Source organism: Anneissia japonica, unplaced genomic scaffold, assembly GCF_011630105.1.
Source record: "Anneissia japonica isolate Jap-2015-1 unplaced genomic scaffold, ASM1163010v1 scaffold1053_len387728_cov195, whole genome shotgun sequence".
NCBI classification, from domain to species: domain Eukaryota; kingdom Metazoa; phylum Echinodermata; class Crinoidea; order Comatulida; family Comatulidae; genus Anneissia; species Anneissia japonica.
In genome coordinates this window covers 88,426-103,641 of record NW_022699258.1, presented here as the reverse complement: position 1 = coordinate 103,641, position 15,216 = coordinate 88,426, and the positions used below count along the sequence as shown (strand labels likewise).

Here is a 15,216-nt window from a genome sequence, read left to right as displayed (position 1 = left end):
GGAACGATTTTGTGAAATCATAGGTTTTAAAAAGTAGACCTTTTGGAATTTGGGAGGGGAGGGTGCGTCCGCAGCCTCTGCACCCCCTCCCCCTGCCTACGGACCTGAATACATTATAATTTCAGCGGCGGATTCCAGGCCTAGCCTAGGTCTAGGTAGGCCCTAAAACCTAGGCTAGGCCTGGCCTAGTTAATAATACAGGAACTTGTACCGCGCCTTTTGCCAAGGGATACATACAAGGCGCAATCAAAATAAATTTTTAAAAAGAGATAACCAATTGGGGATCAACAAAGACAATAGAAATGACAAAAAGCAGAAAATTTTGACAGTTAAGTGAGAATTATTTAGGAAAACAATGTTTCTTGAGAAGCCGACGAAATCGAGGCATTTAGGTATATATCTAGATGTAGTGGATTCTCTATGTAGTTCTATGAGGTACTGTTTTACTATGGTATCTTACTTGCCAGGTCCTTCACTATTATTACTTGCCTCTGTTTATCACTCCCCAAGGACATAAGCTATGTAGTAGATAGGTGCTTTTTTGCTGTGTCGACCCCATACACTATTTAGTAGGGGTGTTTCGTAACCCATATTTGTTTTTTCTAATATTATATTCGTGTAATGATTAACTACATCTTTAACATATTGTTCATTTACTTAACATTACTCATAATTGATGCGATAATTCTTCTGATAGGTTTAGAGGCTGTTTTAGGGAGTTCCATATATACACCCCTATCATACAATTACAGTTTCTGGAATTTAGCATTGTTTTAGCTGTTTTTAATGACCTCTTGGACACTGGAAATACAGCTCACTGGTATATTCTTTATTAAGATTAAGATGACTTTATATTGCTCGATCCGACAGATGCCATAGTCAAAGTAAGATTAATTTTATATTGTTAGGAATCTAAATATATATTATAACCTAAATACTAGTTTTACATGTTATATCTAGAATTAAGTGATGATCTTTTTAGAGTTCTTAGACTTTAGTACAGTAACTTGTTTTTACAGTGCACTTAATGATTACATTATGGCCTAATGTTTATCAGTGATCCGACCGTATAGAGTATGAAAATAGCCATATAATATATTGTGTCACACAACACAACGTTGATCATTATTTTATTAATTGCAGCATTATTGTACCAGTTTTATATTATCTAACATTGACCAAATTGTAAAATTATTGTCATGTTGTTTTATGGTTTTGTTTCAGTTCACCGCATGAATAAAATAGTTTTGGAAACCATAATTGTGGCCATTAGTATTTATTATTGTGGTTGACGCTAACTGGCGGAATTAAGCTACACACCAAGTTACGCTTTACTGAAACCAGTACACTAGACTTATGCCTACATGTGCACATGTACCTACTACTAGCCTTCTCCATAGCCCACTGTTTATTATTTCAAACACTTAATTTTTGTATTAATTGTAACGCTTATACGCACCCCCCCCCCTTCAAAATTGTCAATGGTCCAAGGAGTGCCCAAGTGACCTCAAAATTTCATCCATTTTACTTGTTGACACAGTCCAAAAAAGCTGTGAAACTTTAATTCAAAATAGAGGGCGTCCACTTGAGTTGCACTGCCATTGCCACCAATGTTTTACACTGTGACTCTCAGTTTTGCACTGTGACTCTCAGTTCTGCACTGTGACTCTCACTTTTGCACTGTGACTCTCACTTTTGCACTGTGACTCTCACTTTTTCAATGTGACTCTCACTTTTGCACTGTGACTCTGTGTTTTGCACTGCTGACTCTGTGTTTTGCACTAATCAGTTTTGCACTGTGACTCTGTGTTTTGCACTGGTGACTCTCACTTTTGCACTGGTGACTCTCAGTTTTGCACTGGTGACTCTCAGTTTTGCGCTGCTGACTCTCGGTTTTGCACTGCTGACTCTCAGTTTTGCACTGCTGCCAATTGTATTTTGTCCTTCTGGCGTTCCATGTGAATTTGATAAGAAACTGTTCTGCATATCTTAAGAACATATTTCTTCAATGACAAGGTGGAATCGCGTGTAATACCAACATTGCAAACCTCTGACGATGGAGTAATAATAGAGTTGCCAATTCTGACTGTACTGTATTTATAATGGGTAAGTTGGCACGAAATTTAGGCTTGATGTATAAAACGTCTGTATTGTTGCTGTTGAAACAAAGCATGTACGTTCAAGGACAGCCATGATTGGACATAATTAATTTTGCACACGCCTTCATACGATTAACAACATTTCCAGCAAGCTCGGGAGGAAACGTGACGTACAGTTGTGTATCATCAGCGTAGATGTGATAATTATTTGAATGTTGTCTGATGATATACCCGAGAAGCTGGATGTAGATGAGGAAAAGTATTGGACCTAAGGTAGATCCCCGAGGAACTCCACAATTAACAGCAACTGCAAGAGACGGACAGACTTAACTCGCACCATTTGATGTCTTGAAGTTAAGAGAAAGCGAAACCAGGCAAGAACTGTTCTAGATATACCTATTTCTGAAAGTCGATTAAGAATTATGACATGATCGATGGTGTCAAACGCGGCTGATAAATCAAGATAATAAGGCACAGCAGCATTTGTCTAAAGCCAGATGTCGTTGTGTATTTTTAGAACAGTTGACTCAGTGTTATGTGCTTTCCTATAAGCTGACTGGTATGGATTGACCAATTGGTTATCGTCGAGAAATTTAACCAGTGAGGATGCAACTCTTCCTATGACCTTAGACACAAATGAGATATTTGTGATAGGTTTGTAGTTAGACAACAAATTTGAATCAAAAGAGGGTTTTTTCAAGATAGGGGTAATAATTCCTAATTTCATCGGGAACAGTTCCTGACAAAATAGAAGAGTTAATAAATGTCCGATATAGTGGAACAATGTGGGAAATGTTAACAAGAATCTTAGTGGGGAATGGATCTAGATCACAATACGTGGGAGTCATAGATCTGATAACTTTCTCCACTTCGAGATTAGTAACAGATTTAAAGTGCTCAAATCCGTCAGGATTAATACGGAGTGTTAGAGAGCGGGATAGCTCTACCTCAGTGTTTGATTGGCAAGAGGCTTGACAAGTCATGACGAAGCTGCTTCATTTTATTGATGAAGAAGGCATTGAAGTCAATAGCCAGCTGAATATTTCTGGAATGGAAACACTTCGGATTTCCCTCTTCCAAGGAGCTTATTGGCAACTCTGAATAGGAGTTTCTGGTTGGTACCACACTCATCAACCTTAGCCTGGGTGTAAGATATAATAGCTGTATTATGTCCTTTATTCGAACACTGTATTTACATATCTTTGATGATTATATACATATACATATACATATATTATGTATGTACATATACAGTATGTACATCATATATAAACGTAGTGTAGGCCTTATAACATTCACAATAACAGTTAAACATTATTACTTATATACTGTATGTGTTTGGGTAAGTGTATATGTATACATGCATATGTATATCTAATGTATGTAGGCCTACCTGTTTAGATGTATATTATGTATATATGTGTGCATGTGTGTATTCATATATATATATATAAATGTATATATATATATATATATAGGCCTATATATATTTATGATGTTGGTGTTTTATCTTGTTTTACAAGATTTTTGTAATTCCTCTGTTTAATTTTGATACTGTATCTTCAATTTACATTTTTAAATTGTAAATACGAAATACGAAATACTTTAATTGCAATTTCTATCAACAAACTATAATATACAGTAAGGAATCAAATTGAAGTTAAACATAGGAAATACGGAGCATGAAAAAGGTTAGACTAGAAAATGGAAAGACTACAAAGTTAAATAAGCAAATGCATAATAAATAAATTTTCAAAAATATTTAAATGTATAAAGATTTAAGAAATATAAAAACATTTAAATTTAACTTACACTAAGGAAATCAAAAAATCAGACAAGTTGAAAGTTTGCAAGCTCGTAAAATATATCCAGTGTTAAAATTTCAAAATATTATACTATTTACATCTTGGATAGATGAATCTTTATCAAACTATCAGACAAATTCTTTAAGAAATAAGAAATATGATTATTATTGAAATTGATTATTATAATTAAATTATTATTAATAATTATTATAATTAAATTTAGGAAAAATCTATTTAAAATGCACTTAAATACGACAGCTGGCACTAAGGAGACAAAGGGAGTAATATTTGGTGCGATTGGTGTTAGCATATGGCAAGTCAAAGTCTTTCTCATGCCTGAGGTTGTGGTCATGATTGGTTGGGGGTGGAAATAAATGGTGAAGCCTATGTTGCGGGTCCTTTTTAGTAAAATATCTCTTGCACAATCCCATTCGCATTCCCAGTATCACAGTACTGAAAATATTAAAGAGATAAATGGATCTGGGAGACCCTTATTATGGCTGCAACAGCCGCTAGCATAAGAGCCACCCATAAAAACTTAAAAAATCTAAGAATATGATAATAATAATAATAATAATAATAATAAAAGTAATAATAATAATAATAACAACAATAACAACAACAACAACAACGACAACAACAACTACAACAACAACAACAACAATAACTAGAGATACTATGTTCAATAGAACATGAACCCAGTCATTTTTTAAGAGAAAACTACTATGACTTTTAAGCTCAACCTGTGTGAACACCCCATGTTTGGTAGGAATCTGTCTAATGCAATTGGTCCAATCATTAGTCATTAGCAATCAAAATGAAAACTTTTCCTCTATTTGCGACAAAAGCTCATTCAGGTAAATTTGACCTACATCTTACGCACGAACGCACTAACCGCAGAAAACTCGAAATTCGTAGCTGCTATCATTTGGCCTTAAGCGCGTGACGTCATTCATAGACAGGGTAAAAACAATTCTGAATAAAAAATTTTAAAGAAAAAAATGATCAATGGTTATTTAAGCAACCAGCATGGGACTTACATGGTAAAAGAAAGCTTAATTTATGAGCTACAATTGACCGTTTACCCCAAAGTTACAATTGACCGTTTACCCCGAAGTTTATCGACCTGTCGTTGCAGATTTATGGTAAAAAGAAGCAGGAAGTATACCAAAAAATAAAACACTCTAATTTTAACCTTTTTCCTATGCAAAAGCATAAGAGATAGTCAACTTTGAAAGAAAAATGATCACTCAATTTTGAATTATTTGTAAAAATATGTAGATGATTATAAAGCTTAAAACATCTAGTTTCATAATCCAATCACCCCAGATTGCCAAATGAAACCATTCAAATTATATAGTCGATTTTGTGAGAAAAGGGACTTTTACTGTGTTAAAGTGTGCAGTGAACTGTTCAGTGAGCAGATGTCCTCAAGGTTTCATTATGATTTGATAGTGACTCTCGTTACTTAATTTTGACCTATAGGTGAAGAATCGTTTTTCATGTTTAGAAGGTCCTAAGGATCATTCCTGGTAAATTCGAGCTCAATTGGACTATTTTAAAAATTTGACCCCGATGACCCCTATGTAACCCTGACCCCAGACTGAGGTGTAGGAGGTGTCGCCGGTTCTTATGACGAAATTTGATTGAATTTCGTCCAATGATTTGGTATTAATAGCATTTTGAAATGTTACTAGAGAGAACAAAAAAATAACCCTGTAATGACCTTTGACCGTAAATCTCTGAACACCATAGAGACCCTACCTTATGCCAATACATATGTGCCCAGGATAAGTCTGTGCTATGTTTTTGGGACAGAAGAAGTCTTATTCATTTTTTTGAAATTTTTTTACCCTAATGACCCCATGTGACCTTTGACCCCAAGCAGTGAACACCTCATGTATGAGAGGTGTCACCGGTTATACTGACCGGGTTTGGTTGAAATCGGCACAACCGTTTGGCACTAGTAGCGTTTTGAAATGTTTCCAGAAAAAAGATAAAAATTACCCCTTAATGACCTTTGACTCCTTATCCCTGAACACCCTATAGACTCTGCCTTATGCCAATGTATATGTGCAAAGGACAAGACTGCGCTACGTTATTTGTGAGACAGGTAGTATTTTATACGATTTTTGGTTTTTTGACCCTAATGCCCCTTATGAGACCTTTGACCCAAATTTGTGAACAACACATAAATGGGAGGTGGCACCAGTCCTACTGACCAAGTTTTAATTAAATCGGTCCATTAGTTTGCCACTAGGAGCCTTTTAAAATGTTGCCAGAAAGAAAGAGATAAAGAAGAAACTGCTCGGAAACAGAACCCAGTCAGCATGCTGCTGACTGGGTAATAATAAAGATAATAATAGAATCATTACTATTTTCAATTATTAATGAATAATAGTGTTAAAAATATTATTATTTCAGGGTACCAAGATTTCAGCCCCCGACCCCGGCTATGCCATCGGCAAAGACACCCGCACTACCAGTTCTAAATATTATGATTCATTATGGTGACAAAGTAATAAAAAAATAGTTCTTCTCTACAAGCACAATGTAAATAGAAAAAGGTAAATCCAATATTAAACTGCATATAACGTACACAATACGTAAATTTCACAGTACCTACCAGGTAAATATGAAGGTGCATTAAAGTTAGCGAAATTTTAGATATGATTACTAAGAAAATAAATGTCAACTATCAGTTGGCCTACAAATATAGCAATTATTAACAACACACACCTCAAGATAATTATTTATAAATACATTTTTTGTGTATGTCGTCTGGCAGGCAAGCATTTGTATAAGGGGTACCAGGTAGAATTACTCCTATACACAGGGGCGGGTGCAGAGGGGTGCAGACGGTGCGATCGTTCACACCCCCCCCCCTAACCAAATTGTATTAAGAAAACTAATTGTTGTATTAAATTGTTGATATATTATTTTTATCATTAAAAATATAGTTCCGGTCAGATTTTAAAAGTATGAGAGTGCAATTTCCGGACACCTTGAGGCCCCTATTCTTTAATGTTCTCACCTCAGCCCCAACCATGGTGTGGATTCTCACGCATCCCCTACCGCCAAATCCTGCACCCGGCACAGATACATCTGCGTTGGATAGACTCAATTGTAGGCCTATAGTTAAAACTTTTTGAGTTAAATTGTTGGATTTATTAACATTCCAGGTTAATTTGTTGTGCTTTTTAAACTGTGGAGTTAAGTTGAACATAAGGTACATGCTCGATTGTATAAACTTTAGTTACTTTATTTTTTGCAATTAATACATAGACATATTCAATATTTTTTTACCCAGTGTGTTGCAAATTTGTGCTCAGGCTCTGATCATCCAGACCACGAAATACTCAAATTTGCATGGAACTAAAATTCGTGCTACACCGGCAAGCACTAGCTTAAGGAATATCCAAGGTAGCATCTGAAACATTGCAGGTATGCAATGATGTTTTGCTTTTGGTTTACTCAAATAAAAATCTTCAAAACAAAATTGTGGTGATAAACTTTTTTATTATTTTTTTCCAATTATTTTATTTAAAACCATAAGTACAGGAACCTATCCAATATTTGGTGTCATTTGCACATCCCAATGGTTACTAGGTAATATTGTAACCGTAGTGTGATTTTGTATAAATATTTGTAATTGTGTTAAATGAAAAAGAATAGAAATAAAAGTGGTGATTCCCACAAAAGAGAAAAAAAAATATTTGGTGTCATTACAGCTTGCACAACATCAGGTACACTATAAAACAACTCAAAGAAAAACATTACAATAAAAAAATTAAACCTAAAAAAAAACCTTTTAAACAACTATTCTTTTATACTACTTATATAAATTCATCGAACTTAAGCTTAGAAAAATTAAATCTATACGATTATTTTGTTAGAAAATACAATGGTGTGCAACAAAATTGGTCACACAATTTTTTATTTTATTTAATTTGTTTGTTTGGGTGCGCTGTTCTTAGAGGTTCAATGTTAAATATAATGGAAGATAGTGCTATGTATAAGTAAAAGCGTTATTGAATGAACTGCTGTATTAGAAACAAGTAATATATTTAAAACAGAATTAAAATCCAATTTACCGATATGTAGGTTTGTTATCCTGGCTGCTCTTAAAAACTGTCTCTGGAAAGATAAATGAATAAGCATAAGCTATCAAATAGTCACAGGTGGTTTTTTTTTTTTATGTGGCAGGAGGTGATTACTGTACAAGACGAAAGAAAGCTTTCACCGATTTGGATGGAAACTGTCATTTTTATTCATGAGCAAGGTGGATCTAGAATTTTTCAAACGGGATGGGGGTGGGTGATGGGGAGGGTACAACACTTTAAAATTGATAAGTGAGACGTCGTTATATTAGCTAAACATTTTATAGAATGGGCAAGGAATGCTCCTTTTACGATGCGCGGTAAAAGCATAGCATTACCATGGTGTGATGTTTCTATGAGGATTGATAAGTAAGAGTTTGAAACCAATCGGAGTTTAGTTATCGTGGTAACTAGTGTAAATTTGGTTTAAAACAATAGCTGCGCTCCTTCGGGGACGGGAGGGGGGCTAATAAAGATGATTTCAGAGAAACCTAGAATGAAGATAGGTTTTAAGAGGTTAGTCATTTATCACTTTACGCAACAGGACGGGAAGACGGGTGAACGGTGATTCACGCTCATCAGAGCGTGAATTCTTTTTTTACGATTGTCACTGTATCAAAAAGTTCTGTCTGCTTCACCCTCTGCACTACCATAAAATCCTGTTTGTGGGGTCGTTTTTTCCTATTCTTTATATAGTTATGACGTTGTCAGTGGCGTAGCTACGGGCAGTGGGGGCCCATTCATAATTAGACTTTAAAATAATAATTTAAAATAATTTCCATCTTAATTTTGAAGAAGAAAAACGGCTAGTGGGCCCCTCAATAATATTCGGTTTTAAAGGATAATTATTGATTACTGTGTTGATTCAGTGTTGTATTAAAAAGTCGCCCAGCCGGTCCAACTCTGTTGAAAATTATATTTCTTATATTTTAAGTCTGAGAGTACCATTTCCGGCCATTTAGAGGCGCTATAATTATAATCTTCGGCTTTGACCTGTGGAAATCCCTCCCTGGTCCCTTAATTTCGAATTATATGATCCACCACTGCAATTGTTTTTACATGCCACCAATTTTCTTGAATAGTTTAGAAAAGGTGCTGAGACCGTATATTTCCCTCTTAAAATAGTCACAAATCCGATCATCATTAGTGTTTACTACTAACCTAGGTCTTTAGAAGTAGGGGGTAAAAGAAGCTATTCTTTTCTGCGAAAATTAGGTAATTCCCTTATCACAATAAAGGGCCCAGCAATTAATCTTGCAATTGGGGCCTTTCGCACCTAGCTACGCCGCTGGACGTCGTAAAGAAATGACTCCTCAGAAGCCAGCTCAAATCTCGCTGAAAACAAACTTTATATTTTCGTAATTCAACCCAAAAATGAGGGGGCTAAATATCTGAAAAAAATAAAATTGTTGTAATTGTTTGCAATAGCTAATATCCATATATAAACCGCTTCAACCTAAGTGTGTCTCAAACTATTAGTAATATTTGCGTTGTTTGCGGAAGTTGGAGCGTTGAAGATGAATCAACCCACCACGTTGATAGGAAGCTTCAACCAAGATTGAGCAAGTGTTTCCAGTGTCCCTGGAAAACGAAGGGTCTGTTACTAGCAGATTTGACGTTCAAACAAAGGCATCACTTATTGCAGAAAACAATGGCAACTACTGCGGGATATTTTTTGCCAAGATTAATCATTAACGATAACAGCGTCAATGAAGGGGCGGATCCAGTTTTGCCCCTAAATATTTAAAATTTGAATGTATATCAATGTTATGTGCCACTCACACTGGTCAGTTAAGTGCGTGTGTGTTTTATAGTTTCGAAACATGTATAAACATCAGCCTTGTTGATTTTTTTTGGTACAATCGAAAAATTCAAACCTTTGTAATTGTTATTGAAGAAAGATGTGTAACAGTGTCACTTGCATTAAACGGTAATGTAAAATTTCCAGTTAAGTTTCGGAGTTTCTTTTCATGTATATGTATCACCTTAGCTTTACATTACAAAGTTGTGAAAAGAAAAAGTTCTGTAAAGGTCGTCGACTTTTATTTTGTTGCTTACTTTTCTTCCAATGTTCAATTTTCAGTGTATCGCATGCACTTCCTTTGCATGAACATTATGTAGTTTGAAACAAATTAATTTCGGGAAAATGCCGAAAGTTTTGCAATTATGTAAGAAATTATAATCCAGTTCAGCTTTGATAAAACGTAAGGATATCTTCTCGTAATTCCTGAGTAAACAACTAGGCAGATCTTTCGAAATAAAATTCTTGATAATGGGCCCAGACGGACGTAAATTGATGAAAAACACACCACATTTTAAGACAAATTATGATGATGATGATAATGAGGCTTTAGCTTATGATGATAATGACATAGATGGTGGATCAGTTTGAGAGTTATAGGAGTAAAGCGATCGAGGTGAGTTCATTCGAGGGGAGTTAATATGGGTCCGTAGACCAAAGTTGTTCTGTAGTCGGGGTACAAGGAGCGTAAGCCTTTAGACAAAATAATTTAGCAGACTTGATGTTGTGGTAGATACAATTGGATAAAAAGGACTCCCGGAAAAAGGTACTGTCGGGGAATGCATTTTCCTATGAATTTGTAGGCCTGTCAAAAGCTTGGCCTTTTATAGCAAGACATCCCGATAAAATGCTTCGACCGACTGGTTTTAACGTATTGAATAAAAACAGGCCAGTCGCTAGCCCTATCAAAACTTGTCTATAATGCAAGTATTCTTGATATACCGAAAAATATAATAATAGATGTTGAAAAAATAATATTTAAATTCATATGGAAAAATAAAAAAAAGATAAAATAAAAAGAAGCACCATGTATGCAGACTATTGTCAAGGTGGGCTTAGAGTCACTGATTTTAGTGCACAAGTAACGGCTTTAAAAATAAAGTGGTTCAAACGTCTTTATGAAAATGATGATGCAAAATGGAAATACTTACCAATAAATTACTTTGAAGAAATTGGACCAATAAATGTTACTTTGAATTTTACAAAGCTTCCACAAAATATAAAATTGCCACCTTTCTATAACTCGGTTGCTAAAGCAATCATAAGCGTTAATGAAAGCCAATTATGTTATCCACAAACGTACAATGCCATAATGGAACAAAGTCTATGAGGTAACAAAAACATATGTATAAAAAGATATAGTTAGAAATAATATGTTTATTCCTGAGCAAGAGCTTGTGAGCAAATTGAAGGTGAAACATAATTGGATTTCAGAATACGCGACAATTAAAATGGCAGTACCAAATAAATGGAAAAGTATTATCCGCACACACAAAGTAGAAAATATTGAAAAAGCAAAAGTAAATAAAAATGTAGTTTTAAGTATGAAAATACAACAAATATATACAGTGTTAGTAAACAATGTTGTTGAGCTCCCTACAAAAGACCCAATTTAAATGGGAGCAAGTGTTGCACCAAGACAATATTGACTGGTATAATGTTTGGAACCGAAAAGTAAAATGTATTAAAGAAAACCGTATTAGACAGCTAAACTTTAAATTATTACATATGATTGTACCCACAAGAAAGTTATTACACAAATGGAAAATTATTGACGACAATCTGTGCACTGAATGTAATGGAATTGACGATGAAATACATTATTTTTTTGAATGTAAAGAAGCTAAAAGTATGTGGAATTTTATAAAAAACAAATTTAACTTAGAACCAGCTTTTTTGAACATTGTACTTGGTTCTGAAACCAAACAATTAAGTATGATATACAGTCTTGGAACATTTTGTTTATACAAAGCACGTACTTTAAGATATAATTGTAAATGGAACTTGGATTCCACGTCAAGACTATTTGATATTGAATACAATAAGAAATATTAAGAATGCGTTGATTAGTCAGCCATCAGGACTGACCCTTTTTAATATGTACAAATGTAAATGTATACAAATATAAGTAGATAAGGTATAGGCTTACATGCACGTAAAAAATTGTCTTTTAATTGTATGCATATGCGCCTTTTCATTTTTAAGCTTATGGTATACAATGAGCCTTTGCATTTTTAAGCTTGTTGTAAATATATAAAACGGATATTTTATGACATGATTTATGAAAATCAAAGAGAAAAGAAGAAATAAATGTGGGTTTAATCCCCACTAAAGAGAGAAAAAAAAAACAGGCCAGTCGCTGTTGGTGACGAAAAAAATCCCTGCGGAACTTAGATTCATCATGAATTCGGGGTGCAGTTCCTCTCATTTTAATTGGTTGACTTGCCTCGTCCTGCCGAAACTCCCATTGCATACCTGCTTATTTAGGTGGAGGGGCGCTAGCTCAAAATAAGATGATTCTTAACCTGACGCGAATATTTTTCAGGGAAGTGCGTCCTTGTTGAACGTATGTATTAACAACCACAAACTTAACAACACAGCGCCAACAAGTAATAATGCCCACAAATGTAATAAAAAGCGCCCACAAATGTAATAACGATCATCGGCTTTTAAATTGGATTTATTCGGTGAAAACACCTAGGATAGCCCACGAAAGTCTAGAATAAGACTTATTTCCAGTGGGGTCCTTCTAGTGGTGATCAAACAGTACACCGGGAGACAATCCCCTACTCTTTTCCGAAAAGTGTACTGCGTTCTTTAACGTGCACATGGGCCATAAATGCACATGGGCCATAAATGCACACGGGACCAACGGCTTAAACGTCTCATCCGAAAGATGGTGCGGTATTGTAACTTGTATTTCAGCCCTCTAGCTGAAACACAAGGAGAGGCAGCGATGGGAATTGAACCGGGGACCTAGAGATCTCCACGGTTCAGCGCACACACAGTGGCTACCACCAGATTAGCCGACTGAGCTAAGCTGCTCTCTCGGCTATGTGATAACGCCCACAAATGTAACAACAAAACATCTTCGCCCACAATGTAATACTTTTTTTTTTACTTCGAATGAAGCAGCCAAGACCTACATAGTGGCTAAACCATCGCTTTGTGACAAAAGCATGACATTCTCAGAGTTTGATTTATGGGACAATGGGAAAACAATGGGAAAGTCATTTTCTAAATGTCTGGGAGGGGTTAGAGGTCGTTTGAGGTCAAATGACGATTTCGATAATAAATCCTTATACTCAATGCATGCTCTAAAAAAAGGGTTCTAATTACTATGTGATGGAGATGCCTACCAGTTGTGACAGTTTTCAGAGTATATTTCAGGTCAAAGGTTATTTATGGTCAAATAATAGGAAACATGTTACTAAAATGGAATTTTTAAATCTCCCTCGCTCATGGCATGTGTAATGTATTCACTCGAATAAGCGCTCACTTAATTGGGAACATTTCTCAATCACTCCACTCTAATAATCGCCCTTTTTTATAACTCTGGGCTGTACAATTGGTTGCAGGACTAACTTGAAAATTGCGGTATTGGTGATCACCTTATATTCGTGCTGCTAAATTTACAATAGATTCCATATAAACGCCCCCGTTCGAATAAGTGCCCCTAAATCAAGCCATATAATTGAGAGCGAGAACGGTATATCAAATTGGCCATGCGACGACCTTTCTTGAAAAATGTCACGTACCTAAAATTTTCTCTTCTTGACACAATACTTCTTTCTTTTCCGTAACAGATAAAGAATACAAACCCTTGCTTTGATCCTGGAAATTTTATATTTCCCGCGAAAGTAATTGCGTTGCGTTTGTGCGGCGATACAAATAGGGACCGAATCCATTTTTTTACGTTGCGTCACGTAAAAAGTGAAAATTCAAATTTTCGTAAGGAGTGGGGATACGAAATTGTCCGAAGAGCATTTCTTTACTTCGCGTTGCGTACGTTACGTTGCGGAAGTTTTTTTTTTTGCAAGTGGGAACCAAGCTTTATAATGCGAAGGGCGTTCGTGTGTAAAGGGTGTTTACACTTAAAATCCTTGATTTTAGAGCGGGGTATTTCGTGCCGAAATACAATTATATGAAATAAAATAAATTAACGTCTCCGCATCGAAACCCATCGAAGAAGGCTATTGTTTACTAATGTCAACTACGTCACAACTGATATAGTTATCATTAGCTGAACAACAACTGTGGACAGGCGTGTAGGTCCTACTTCACCGCTGTGCCTCAAAGGAACCGAAAAACATTGTTCTACGCGCATATTTCTATTGCCGAGGAGAGAATACAATTGGTCTACTCCAGTTCACTCATAGGCGGCGACCAGCCCTGCCTTTCTTTACTTACCCATACTCGTTGAAATTCCTTTGCTTTAAGTGGGAGAAAAACAGGATTCTCCACAATCGTGAGAAAAAGAGACAGACCCATCGCCTCCTAATTTTAGTTAGATAAAACTATATACACTAAACTAACATGCATTGTATACAGCATACATGTTTCATAATCAATCGTAAAATCGGCGCGATAATATGTGTCCTTGAAATATTTATAATTTCTCCTGGAATTGTCCTAGAAATGTGTTTGAAAACGTACCGTACGAACCCTGCTCTTTGATGATATAAAATTCCGGTTGTGTTTTGCTACTGGACTCTCCATCCTCCGGAGTTTTAGCACTCTCACCTACAGAAGAGAAATACGAAAAATATATTGTAAATCTGATTATCATGATGTTTGCTGAAGATGTATATGTATGCAGAATTTAAAAATTCAAATTTCTATTGTGATTACATTGTCGCATTTGGTGACGAAAAGATTCCCTACGGAACCTAGCGGCTTCATTATCAATTCGGGGTGCATTACCTCACTTGGTTGCCCTGCCTCGCCCTGCCAAATTTCACATAGTATGCCTACGGGTCGGGGGTTGAATACAAGGGTCACAGGGCATACAATTCAAAAATATCGTTAGCATATATTAAAGCATTCATGTGGTGACCGTAAAAGATCGCATCAAATCTAAACAACTTCTTACTGTTGTTGCATTTATGTATTTACTCCATTTTTCAAATGTCTGCGGCCACCACCAAAACTCCGATGTCGAAGGTTTTGCGTACTATACGCGAACACTCCAAAATTGGAGGTTTTGCGTACTATACACGAAAACTCCAAAATCGGAGTTTTCAACTATCAATCAAACCTCCAATTTCGGAGTTTCTGCGTATAGTACGCAAAACCTCCAAAATTGGAGTTTTCAAACTTTTATTGAAACCTCAGATTTCGGAGTCTTTGCGTACTATTAATTAAACAAGCTCTCTCTATATAAAGAGAGTTTTCGCGTATAGTGCACAGAA

At 35.7% G+C, this 15,216-nt stretch overlaps 1 protein-coding gene across 1 annotated transcript in view; it reads right to left on the bottom strand.

Annotated features, from left to right (window-relative positions):
* LOC117102931 (sialidase-4-like) overlaps window positions 1-8,396 on the bottom strand; it is a 22,083-nt gene extending 13,687 nt beyond the window's left edge. Inside the window, exon 1 of the mRNA XM_033243388.1 lies at window positions 7,999-8,396. The gene's annotated coding sequence lies outside the window, so the exon portion shown is untranslated. The remainder of the gene's footprint in view (window positions 1-7,998) is intronic.
* Window positions 8,397-15,216: the final 6,820 nt, after the last annotated feature.